The sequence below is a fragment of the Pecten maximus genome, unplaced genomic scaffold (genome assembly GCF_902652985.1).
Source record: "Pecten maximus unplaced genomic scaffold, xPecMax1.1, whole genome shotgun sequence".
NCBI lineage: Eukaryota > Metazoa > Mollusca > Bivalvia > Pectinida > Pectinidae > Pecten > Pecten maximus.
Window position 1 is genome coordinate 20527 of NW_022980880.1, and position 11675 is coordinate 32201.

Here is an 11675-nt window from a genome sequence, read left to right on the forward strand (position 1 = left end):
TAACAGACTCCGTCCTCATGGAAAGCTTTATTTCGAATAACAGACTCCTTCCATGGATGAACGCAGCAGTCATGTACTATTACACTGTCATACTCCTGCTCCTGTACAAGGCATTATCCACTATGTTTCTTTAGTATATATTATAACTACCGTTTAATGTAAACATAAAACCAACATGTCATCAAGAATTAAGTATTTTTACTGCATAACACAGCACTCTAACTGGACTGTTATTAATACACATTGTATTGTATACTATATAAAATGTGTTAGCTGTTTGAGGCATTGTTACACAGGAAAGAAAAAAGTCTGAAATACAGTGCATTCCACTTAATCGGGTAACGCTTAATCGGGTATTTCGTTTAATTGGGTAAAATTTTAAAAACCAAAACCATTTTCTCTTAAATCATGTTAAAAAAATTCGTTTAATTGGGTTGGAAAAGTCGTATTTTTCGGTTATTCGAATAGAACAATCGGGACAAAAAATAGAAATGCTCCGATTTTCACGAAAGTCATCGCGTATTTCTTTAAGTTTTAGACATTTATCAACAAATAGTGTAATTTTGATGGTTCAAATGTCAAAAAACAGTTAAATATTACCTTAAACGGTAATGTTATGTCGGGGTTTTGTCATGTTCAGAACTGTGTTGTTGTTGATTCTGCCTCGTGTGGTTTTTCCCCAACAGGAAGTCGACTAAGAATTGTGGGTAAAATTAAATGTTATTTTTAGTCAGCAGCAGGCAAAACGTAATGGGGTTTTAAAAGCATAATTAAGCGACTAGACAATTAAACTTTTACGTCTGGGATGTAAAATCTTCGAAGCAAAAACCAAAACAATAGGTTTTTACCTGGGTCTGATATTGCTACAGATCGATTGATATCACCGCTTACTGTATGTGGCGAATCCAAAGTGAGGGGTTCGCCACGGGGAAATGTGACGACACCGATACACAGGTGAGTTAAAAATCAGTAGCGAGCAGTAAAATGACAGACGCCCGACGTTAGCTCATAATTCCTATTCAGGTTAGGATTAGAACTGGTTAATAAAAACATTACATTGGATTTCGTGTTGTTTTATCAGTGACTGCCAGTGTCAAGTTCGTATAAATTTATACCACAGGAAACGACCTAAATAAACTCGGTTTCTCCGATCTCTGTGCTTTGGTAATTGGAAATAATATGGAATATTTTAAACTTCAAAGCGAACATAAGAATGTCTCTATGATAAACATAAATGATTTTAGATGTAATTGTCGGCGAGTCCTTAGATCGTATGTCAAATTAGGAACACACGGATGAAACAGGGATGTATGACCCCCCGATTTGAGGTGCTACGATTGTACTGTGCCGCGAATAAGAAAATCATTAAGGTTTTGTTATTTTAATACACACATTTTTATACAATTAGTAATAGTAATCTGACAATTTGACATCAGTAAAAGCACAAACAAAAACACCGTTTATTAACAATAATAACGCAAATATTTTCATCCAAAATCGACCCAAGTCCGACTACCATTACGGACCAAATCCAAGATGGCGACGTGCATTTCGGCTTATCGGGTAAGTCGGTTAATCGGGTAAAAAGTCCCCGCAAATAGGCAACCCGATTAAGCGGAATGCACTGTAATGTAAATGTTCCTCTTCTGGGATCCTTTCCTTGAGATTTGACTGACAATACTGCAAGAACACTGATTTTTCCAGGAGCTGATCAGGGTTCTTCTTGGGATTGACACTCTATAGTCCATCAAAAAGAAAAGAAAACAAAACAGTTAGTGATCTATTTACATATTGTAACGCTGGTTTCGGTGTAATAACTTAATAACTAGGACAGGCTGAGAGTTAATTGGGTTATTATAATTTATTAACTAGAACACTGAAAATTTAAAGGACCCCATCAATTTCATCATGAGGCAATAAATAATATATATCTCCCATAATCATCAAGAACCCATCTGCCTAAATCACCGAGTAATATTGGTTGGAATTATATTGAAACAAAATCTGACCTTGGCCTTTGACCAAGTGACCTTGACCTTTGGTCAGTTGACTCCATGCATTATTATAATGTTTAATTCTGACCAACTTTGCTTTAGCCTAGAAACAAAATATTTAATCAGTGAAAAAATGCAAAATTTGACCTTGACCTTGTCAGTTTACACCTAGTTTAATTCCAACTAAATTTGCTTCATCATGCCAAAACAAAATATTGATGAAAAGAAAAAAAAATTACCTTGACCTTTCAATCTAATGACCTTCATGAGCTTTGACCCTGGGTTTTGACTAATTTTGTGAACTGTACCTGGCCCATTTCGTGTAAATTTGTCAATAAATTCTAGAATTATTAGACAGCAGCAAAATTAGAGGGCTGGGAGACAGAAGTAATATCTATAGGCTAACAAACACAACTTATCATGTCAAATCAAAAAGAAGATACCCCCAGAGATATCATGTAATTGTATGATTATTATATAAATATCAATTTTATATATATCATATATACAAGACTGTTCTTTAGCCTAAGAAGGAAGAGAAAAGTGATTCCCAAATAAGGAATCACTTTTCTCTTCTTCTAGATCTTATTAATTTGAAAACAGAAGCCTAAAATGTTTCTTTTGAATAAGATCCATAAATAACTTTCTGAGAAACTTCAAAATTATAAAATTCAAAATGACAGCCTGTCAGCCATCTTGCATTGCATACAAGCTAATATATTGGGGGCGGGGATGATCAACTTAAAAGGGAAACTGATGGTGAGAGTAATCAATGTGTGTTAATTCAGCAATAAAACATTTTAAATGAATTCACATAAAATAAAAGAAGAAAGATTCTCAAATTTTCCAATGGTCTATGTATAATAAATAAAATGTGCTAAAATTGTATACAGATTTTACTTTGTAGATCTATTTTAAATACGTATACTTTGACAAATTTTCAATTAGGACTTTATTTTATTGGATTTCCTTGAAATTTCACGCACACAACAAGTAACAATCCCTCTCATTTCTATATATATTTAATTTACCGTAGCCGATTCCGTAGATATTAATTGCATGTTAATTACATTTAAAAAAAAATAGTGTTGTGCGTATAATTAGGAATAAAGAACAAAATGTTCATACTTACCATAAATTATGGTGCATATATTCGTCTATTTCAGTAAAAAATAGTAACAAATGTACGGGAAAACATGAAAAAAATTATCAGGTAAAATAGCTGACGAATTATTGCCTACCCCAATATATAGTGGATCGAATTTCAAGAAAATCCATTGAAAAACGAAGTATATTATATATACTTTGGGACGTTCATACCAAACGCCATAAACGAAAAACGTGTATGGCCACATATATGTGTGAATTCATTTTAAATATATCATAATATTGACCCTGAATGTGAAGGTGAAGGATTAAAAAATAATCACTTGGCAAGCAAATTAAACTTACGATTGAAAGATGCAACATTTATAAATCGGCTGTGCGTAGGGGGCGGGTGGTCCGAGGATCATGAATGCTGGTGAATTTAGTCCTGAAACATGAAGTATTTCATATGAACATATTCACTCAATGTTGTTTAATGTATGACGATCGCGAGAGCGACAAAATCTGCGATTCGAAGACAAATTAGAACATAACTTACCCTGATTTCATGTTGTCCGATAATTCAGTGTTTGCCGGTGAAAGGGGTATCATAAGTCACCAAAAGCTAGACGAAATTTGATATTCTGTTCCCAGTTTGTCGATTGTGTTCCGTGAGTGGGGTAATTAAATGTCGCCAATATATACCGTACTGTACTGTATATATAACGTGATTTTGTTCTAGGTCTAAGCTTTCATCACGTTTCCGTAAACAAACAAAATGGCCGCCACTTGTAATACAAATCTCCCGCTAAACTGAAGGGAGCGCCGCCTGGCGGTGGGTATACATGTGTATAGTAGGGCCAAGTGAACGAAGAAGAAAAATGTCGAATAAAGTTATTAGGCCGCCTACGATATCATGAGAAATCCTATCGATATTATTATATATATATATTTTAGTTGTTGTTATATATTTTTATTTAATTATTATTATGATTACTGCAACATCGTACTCTTTCACAGTGCACATGATGGCACATATGCATAAGTGTCTGTACAGAGAAACTAACGTGTAATATGTTCTGTTATATTCTTGATACCGATAATATTGTGCACAGGTGAGATACCCAGGTAAACTGGCCAATGCAACAAATCATAGGCAGTCAGGCATGACAACGATGTAACTAATTAATTAACGCCCCAGGACACCGCTATGTCAGCAGGTGAACTGGACACTCCTCAGGTACACAGGTATTTCCACAATTCAATGAGTTCGGTACAGTAGACTGCCGCTAATTATATTCTAATTGATGCCCCGAGTATGAGGTCTTCGGTGATCAGCTTGTGTCTGACGGGGTCGGTTAACTTTTGGTGCGTGGTCCCACTTTTCGTGAGGTAGCTCTTATAGCCTACACACATGATGTGCACGTTTCAGTAACAGCACTAACTAGGCTACTGTAATGCTACGAGATCAATTCTCCTGCAGATGTCCTTTGTGAATAATCTGACGATCTGGCTTATAGATATATGACCAATTGATTGTTTTGTTTAATGTGTTCACTGACAAAACATCGTGTGCGCTGTTTTCAGATTAAAATGTTTATTGCAATTTACGTCATATCGAGATCATAAAAACGCTTTACTTATATGGAGTTAAATCAAAGCGTCTGAGAGTTTGGACGATCAAAATGACACAAGTGTTACACACGTGTGTTTGTTTACCGCTGGAGTTTGTGTCCAATGCGGCATAATTGTGCATGCTACTACAAGATTAATGTCAAAAGCGCAAACATCCAGAAAATATGCGATGCACTGACAAAGACCATGCTATATTAATCCCATTGGGATGAATGAAGCTTGGGTTTTCCGGAAAATATTTTTGTGGGTGAGCGACCCATCGTCCCACGTGAAGTAAATTATATCATCATGTTCTATGTAGGGCGTACGTTTATGAACGTCTGTGTTGGGATATAACGAACTGCTTATCTTTTATAACAACTGAGTTTGTTCATGTCGTGACTTATCAATGCTAAGTTGTAATTATTCACGTCCTCTGAGCAATGATTGGTCCTCTGAGATAAAAAGATAAACTTTAAAAAAACTGCCCCCCCCCCCCCCCAAAAAAAACGCATTTCAAGGGTGTGAATATTGTACTAAAAATGCAATAAATTAAAAGTGAATACCTTTTTAGCACACCATCATCAGATGGTGGGCTATTCAAATCGCCCTGCGTCCGTCGTCCGTGGTCCGTCCGTCCGTCCGTCCGTCCGTAAACAATTCTTGTTATCGCTATTTCTGAGAAAGTACTAAAGGGATCTTTCTCAAATTTCATATGTAGGTTTTCCTTGGTGCCTAGTTATGCATATTGCATTTTGGGACCGATCGGATTACAACATGGCCGACAGGCAGCCATCTTGGATTTTGTCAATTGAAGTTTGTTATCGCTATTTATGAGAAAGTACTAAAGGGATCTTTCTCAAATTTCATATGTAGGTTCCCCTTGGTGCCTAGTTATGCATATTGCATTTTGGGACCGATCGGGAAACAACATGGCTGACAGGCAGCCATCTTGGATTTTGACAATTGAAGTTTGTTATCGCTATTTCTGAGAAAGAACTGAAGGGATCTTTCTCAAATTTCATATTAAGGTTCCCCTTTGTGCCTAGTTATGCATATTGCATTTTGGGACCGATCGGAAAACAACATGGCCGACAGGCAGCCATCTTGGAATTTGACAATTGAAGTTTGTTATCAATATTTCTTAGAAAGTACTGAAGGGATCTTTCTCAAATTTCATATGTAGGTTCCCCTTGGTGCCTAGTTATGCATATTACATTTTGGGACCGATCGGAAAACAACATGGCCGACAGGCAGCCATCTTGGATTTTAACAATTGAAGTTTGTTATCGCTTTTTCTGAGGAAGTACTGAAGAGATCTTTCTCAAATTTCATATGTAGGTTCCCATTGGTGCTTAGTTATGCATATCGTATTTTGGAACCGATCAGAAAACAAGATGGCCGACAGGCAGCCATCTTGGATTTTGACAATTGAAGTTTGGTATCGCTATTTCTGAGAAAGTCCTAAAGGGATCTTTCTCAAATTTCGTATGTAGGTTCCCCTTGGTGCCTAGTTATGCATATTACATTTTGGGACCGATCGGAAAACAACATGGCCGACAGGCAGCCATCTTGTTTTTTTGACAATTGAAGTTTGGTATCGCTATTTCTGAGAAAGTACTGAAGGGATCTTTCTCAAATTTCATATGTAGGTTCCCCTTGGTGCCTTGTTATGCATATCGCATTTTGGGACCGATCACCAAATAACATGGCCGACAGGCAGCCATCTTGGATTTTAACAATTGAAGTTTGTTATCGCTTTTTTCTGAGGAAGTACTGAAGAGATCTTTCTCAAATTTCATATGTAGGTTCCCCTTGGTGCCTAGTTATGCATATCGCATTTTGGAACCGATCAGAAAACAACATGGCCGACAGGCAGCCATCTTGGATTTTGACAATTGAAGTTTGTTATCGCTATTTCTGAGAAAGTACTAAAGGGATCTTTCTCAAATTTCGTATGCAGGTTCCCCTTGGTGCCTAGTTATGCATATCGCATTTTGGAACCGATCGGAAAGCAAGATGGCCGACAGGCAGCCATCTTGGATTTTGACAATTGAAGTTTGGTATCGAGATTTCTCAGAAAGAACTGAAGGAATCTTTCTCAATTTTCATATGTAGGTTCTCCTTGGTCCGTCGTATTGCATTTTTGGACCAATCTGAAAACATTGTCGACAGACAACCATTATAGCCAAATCTCAAATTTCATATATAAGTTTCCCTTGTTTAAAAAGCACTGGAGGGATGTTTCTCAATTTATACAGATTAGTAAGAGGAAGGGAAAAAAAGAGAAAAGATCAATCTAACATGGAACCTATGAAGATCATTCAATGGTGGGCGCCAAGATCCCTCTGGGATCTCTTGTTTAATTTTAAATCTATATGTATGTTATTTATCAAAATATTTTTGATGCCTCTCTGGAATGAAAAATTTATCTATGCATGGACAATTCAACACACATTTCGGATTCCAATCACCTGTTACCTAGCTTACCTGTCGTTGAGGTCTTCTAAAGGCGATTCGCCTCTCTGACCCATCACAAATTCCCTACAGTTCACTGATAATTGTATTTTAATCAATTGTATGTACATTATTAAATTAAGATTTCCATTTAAATGGGGATTGAGCTTATATTGATTGAATTACCTGTAATAGAATTTCACTGTCACTGTCTTGTATAATTATTTGTGATTACATTTACAGTAATTATTATGTGTCATAAGCAAACATAAGATTTATTTAGTAATCTTATGGTTGTCCAGAAAAGATACAGACAAGTTTTGCTAAAAATAATCAGTCTTTTAAGATGTTGTAAATATTTTCTAAGTCCAGAAAAGGTACAAAAAAGTTATACCCGAAATTTTCAAAGTCCAGAAAAGGTACAAAAAAGTTATACATGCAATTTTCTAAGTCCAGCAAAGTTTTGCTAAAATTAATCAATCTTTTCAGATGTTGTAAATATTTTCTAAGTCCAGAAAAGGTACAAAAAAGGTATACCTCAAATTTTCAAAGTCCAGAAAAGGTACAAAAAAGTTATACCTCAAATTTTCAAAGTCCAGAAAAGGTACAAAAAAGTTATACCTCAAATTTTCTAAGTCCAGAAAAGTTACACAAAGTTATACCTCAAATTTTCTAAGTCCAGAAAAGGTACAAAAAAGTTATACCTGAAATTTTCTAAGTCTAGAAAGGTACAAAAAAGTTACATCTAAAATTGTCTAAGTCCAAAAAAGTTATCAAAAGTTACATTCATTAATTCTAAGTTTTCAAAAAGGTACAAAAAAGTTATAACTTTTTTGTACCTTTTGAAAAAGGTACAGAAAAGGTACTAAAAAGGTACTAAAAAGTTATAACTTTTTATACCTTTTTTTGGTATGGGTAATTATCTCACCTTTAGAAGTCTGTGACCTAATTATCTCACCTTTAGAAGTCTGTGACCTAATTATCTCACCTTTAGAAGTCTGTGACCTATTTTTCCTACCTGTAGAAGTATATGGCCAAGTTCCAGTTTTTTGTATTCATCCAGTTTTGCTAACATGCTGACCTGTTTTTACTGCAGTTTTGTCAAGTCTGTGACTATCATCTGAAATACAGTTGTAGGTGTGGCATTAAAAGTTTGTGACAGGACATCATTTAAAACACTGTAGGTAAAAAAGGTAATAATTGTACAATATTGTGGCCCAGTTTTACCCGTTATAACAACAGATAAAAGTTTGCTGTCTAATGCTAATATAACAAAATTATTTTACTTTACTTTTATACAAAGGTATCTTAATGATATAACAAAACAAGAGGTCCATGGGCCTTAACAGTCACCTGAGTTATGATATATTTTATCATATTTGACCCCTGTGACCTTGAATGATGGTCAAGGTCATCCATTTGAACAAACTTTGTAGCCCTTCATCATAGCATGCTACGGACCCAATATTGGGTCTCTGGGCCACTTGGTTATCAAGAAGAAGTTGTTTAAAAAAGATTTTAGCATGTTAGATCCCTGTGACCTTGAATGAAGTTCAAGGACATCCATTATAACAAACTTGGTAACCGTTCATCCATGCATGCTATAGACCTAATATTGGGTCTCTAAGCCTTTTGGTTAACAAGAAGAAGTTGTTTAAAGATTTTAGCATATTTGACCGGTGACCTTGAATGAAAGTCAAAGTCATCCATTTGAACAAATTTGGTAGCCCTTCATCCCAGCATGCTGCAGACCTAATATTGGGTCTTGGAGCCTAAAGATTTTAGCATATTTGACCTCTGTGACCTTTAATGAATGTCAAGGTCATCCATTTGATCAAGCTTGGTAGCTCTTCATCCCAGCATGCTACAGACCTAATATTGGGTCTTGGAGCCTAAAGATTTTAGCATATTTGACCTCTGTGACCTTTAATGAATGTCGAGGTCATCCATTTGAACAAGCTTGGTAGCTCTTCATCCCAACATGCTAGAGACCTAATATTGAGTCAGGAGACTTGGTCTCAGATGACCTAAAAATGAACAACATTGTATGGTTATAATTAATACGAAGAAGGTTTATATCAGACGAACTTCACTTTATTACTATTGCTGCTGAAATATACCTAAAAAACCCAACATTTCACCCTCCAAACCTTGACCTCTCACACTGCAATCATAAACCTTTCCCTTTGTCCCTCCAAGCCTTAATTATTACCTTTAACCCTCAAAACTTTGATCTTTCAGTCTCCAAACCTTGATTTCCACCATATTAACCCTTATTTCTGTCCCTCCAAGACTTGACCTTTAGCCCTCAAAACTTTGACATTTCAGTCTCCAAACCTTGACCTTTCACCATACAAACCCTTAATTTTGTCCCTCTAAACTTTGACCTTTAACCTTCAAAACTTTAACCTTTCACCATACAAGCCTTGACCTTTCATCTTTCAAACCATGTCCTTTTACTCTACAAACATTGACTATTCGTCCTGAACACCTTAGCCATTCACTCTTCAAACCTTGACATTTGACCCTCCAAGCTTTGACCTCACCCTCCAAACATGTCACTCTCAGTATTGTGAACATCACCATAGCCTAATGTACCACTTACAGTACTGTCATCCTTTGATGGTACAGTTTCCTCTGTTGTTCCTGGTGTTTCACCTGATTGAAGAGCTTCTGACCATGGGGACTGGAATGTCTGCATTAGAATCAGGATTGTCTAACTTGGCCAAATAAGGGGATGGAGTCCTGGACAAAAGTAAGCAGATGTTCTATATCATTACAATTACAGTGTTGTTTTTGATGCTATAGAACTATGGAAGCTTTTTCTTCTCTGTAGAACTTGCTATATGACCCAGATTTATGAAAAACCAACATTTTTTACACAATTTCATGAAAATATCAACATATATGACAAATTTGAAATAAGTTAAGAAAGTCATAAAACAAATCCCTCTACTTTTGCAAGGGCTTGGAGCCTTCTACTGTACCCCAATATTAAAAGAAATATTTGTAATAGGGCAGGCCGCATTAAATTTTTATGGCTTTTGTTGCTACCATTTCCTTCTCCACAAATTGTCCTTCATATAAATGTATGGTAGCAACAGATGACTGAGGAGGCTCTACTGTGGAAACTGGCTGCCCTTCTGCAGACTTCACATGGTTCTCCTGCGGTCCTTTCCTTTTCTTGGCCCTTTCTTTTAAACTTGCCCTCCATTCATCAAAGGATGTTGTCTCTGTCTTTCCACAATATCTGAAGCCCATGTACTGTTGGTGAGTGGGAGGTGTTCTCTCTTCTCCACACTTAGGGCACTTGACAGTTGCGGTCTTTCTTTTCTTTACCATCCCTGCATCCACAGCTTTCCTCTTCTGTCCTGGCTGTACAGTTGTTACCATGGTTGTGGACAGTGGTGGTGTCACTATCACTTGGAACTGTACAGGTCTAGAGACAGGTGAAGAAGGCATAGGGGGGATTGGCGGTAGTAAAGTTGGTGTTAATGGCGCTTTTATGGTCCTTTTCTTTAACTTGGCCATGCCAGCAGTATCAGGTGGACATTGAAACTGGAAGGGAGGAGTCTCTCCAGACTGCAAAGACACTGGCTTCGGTTTTGGTGCTGGTTCTCCTTGTCCAGTCAAAGAAGCTGTTGGAAGACCAATGCCTTGCATTAGGATATTGAGATCCCCCTCCATCCCCTTTTTGTTGTACCTAAAACAAAAAATTAGTTGTAAATTATACAGCCAAGAGGCCTAGAGAACCGATATTAGGCCTGCAGCATGCTGGGAGGAAGTGCTGAGCATTTTGTTCAAATTAATTACCTCAGTTCCTTCCTTTATAAAATTTTGAATCCTTACCCAAAAGGATGCTACCAGTCAAATATTAGCTGTTTCAGAGAAGAAATTGTTCATGTCAATTTAGCCTAATTGACCCTTTTGGCCCCACCCCTCAGCCCCCTGAGGGGGTCAACCCTAATATTTGTACAATTTTGAATCCCCACCCCATGACCATGCTACCATACAAATGAGAGTGATATACATTGCTTAGTTTCACAATTTTGAATCCCCACCCAATAGTGATGGTACCAAGCAAATATTAGCATTATCCATTGCTCAGTTTCAGAGAAGACGTTTATATCAATATAGCCCAATTGACCACATTTGGCCTGGCCCTCAGGCCCCCAGGGGGTCAGCCCCACCATTTGTACAATTTTGAATCCTTACCCCATAGTGATACTACCAGGCAAATAGGAGCAATATCCTTTGCTTGGTTTCAGAGAAGAAGTCGTTTATATTAATAGAGCCAAATTGACCCCTTTTGGCCCCGCCCCTCAGACCCCTGGGGGGTCAGCCCCACCATTTGTACAATTTTCAAATTCTGATCAGTGGTTATGGAGAAGAAGTCAATTGTTGAGGGACGGACGGACGGACGGAAGACAGACGACGGACAGACGCACGGACGGACGACGGACGCAACGGTATGGCATAAGCTCACCTTGGTCCTTCGGACCAGGTGAGCTAAAAATTAACAAC

The 11675-nt window shown here is 37.1% G+C and overlaps 2 long non-coding RNA genes across 3 annotated transcripts in view; both read right to left on the bottom strand.

Annotated features, from left to right (window-relative positions):
• The window catches only part of LOC117319785, a 29183-nt gene extending 18892 nt beyond the window's left edge, over nt 1–10291 (bottom strand). For both annotated transcript variants that reach the window (XR_004530822.1, XR_004530821.1), the window contains exons 1-2: nt 9757–10291; nt 8170–8271 (exon numbers count right to left, since the gene is read on the bottom strand). This is a non-coding gene — a long non-coding RNA (uncharacterized LOC117319785). The remainder of the gene's footprint in view (nt 1–8169; nt 8272–9756) is intronic.
• Nucleotides 1628–4071, bottom strand: LOC117319784. Its single transcript, XR_004530820.1, has 3 exons — nt 3640–4071; nt 3447–3528; nt 1628–1737 (listed from the first exon to the last, which is right to left on the bottom strand). It is a non-coding gene; the product is annotated as an uncharacterized LOC117319784 (long non-coding RNA).
• Nucleotides 10292–11675: the final 1384 nt, after the last annotated feature.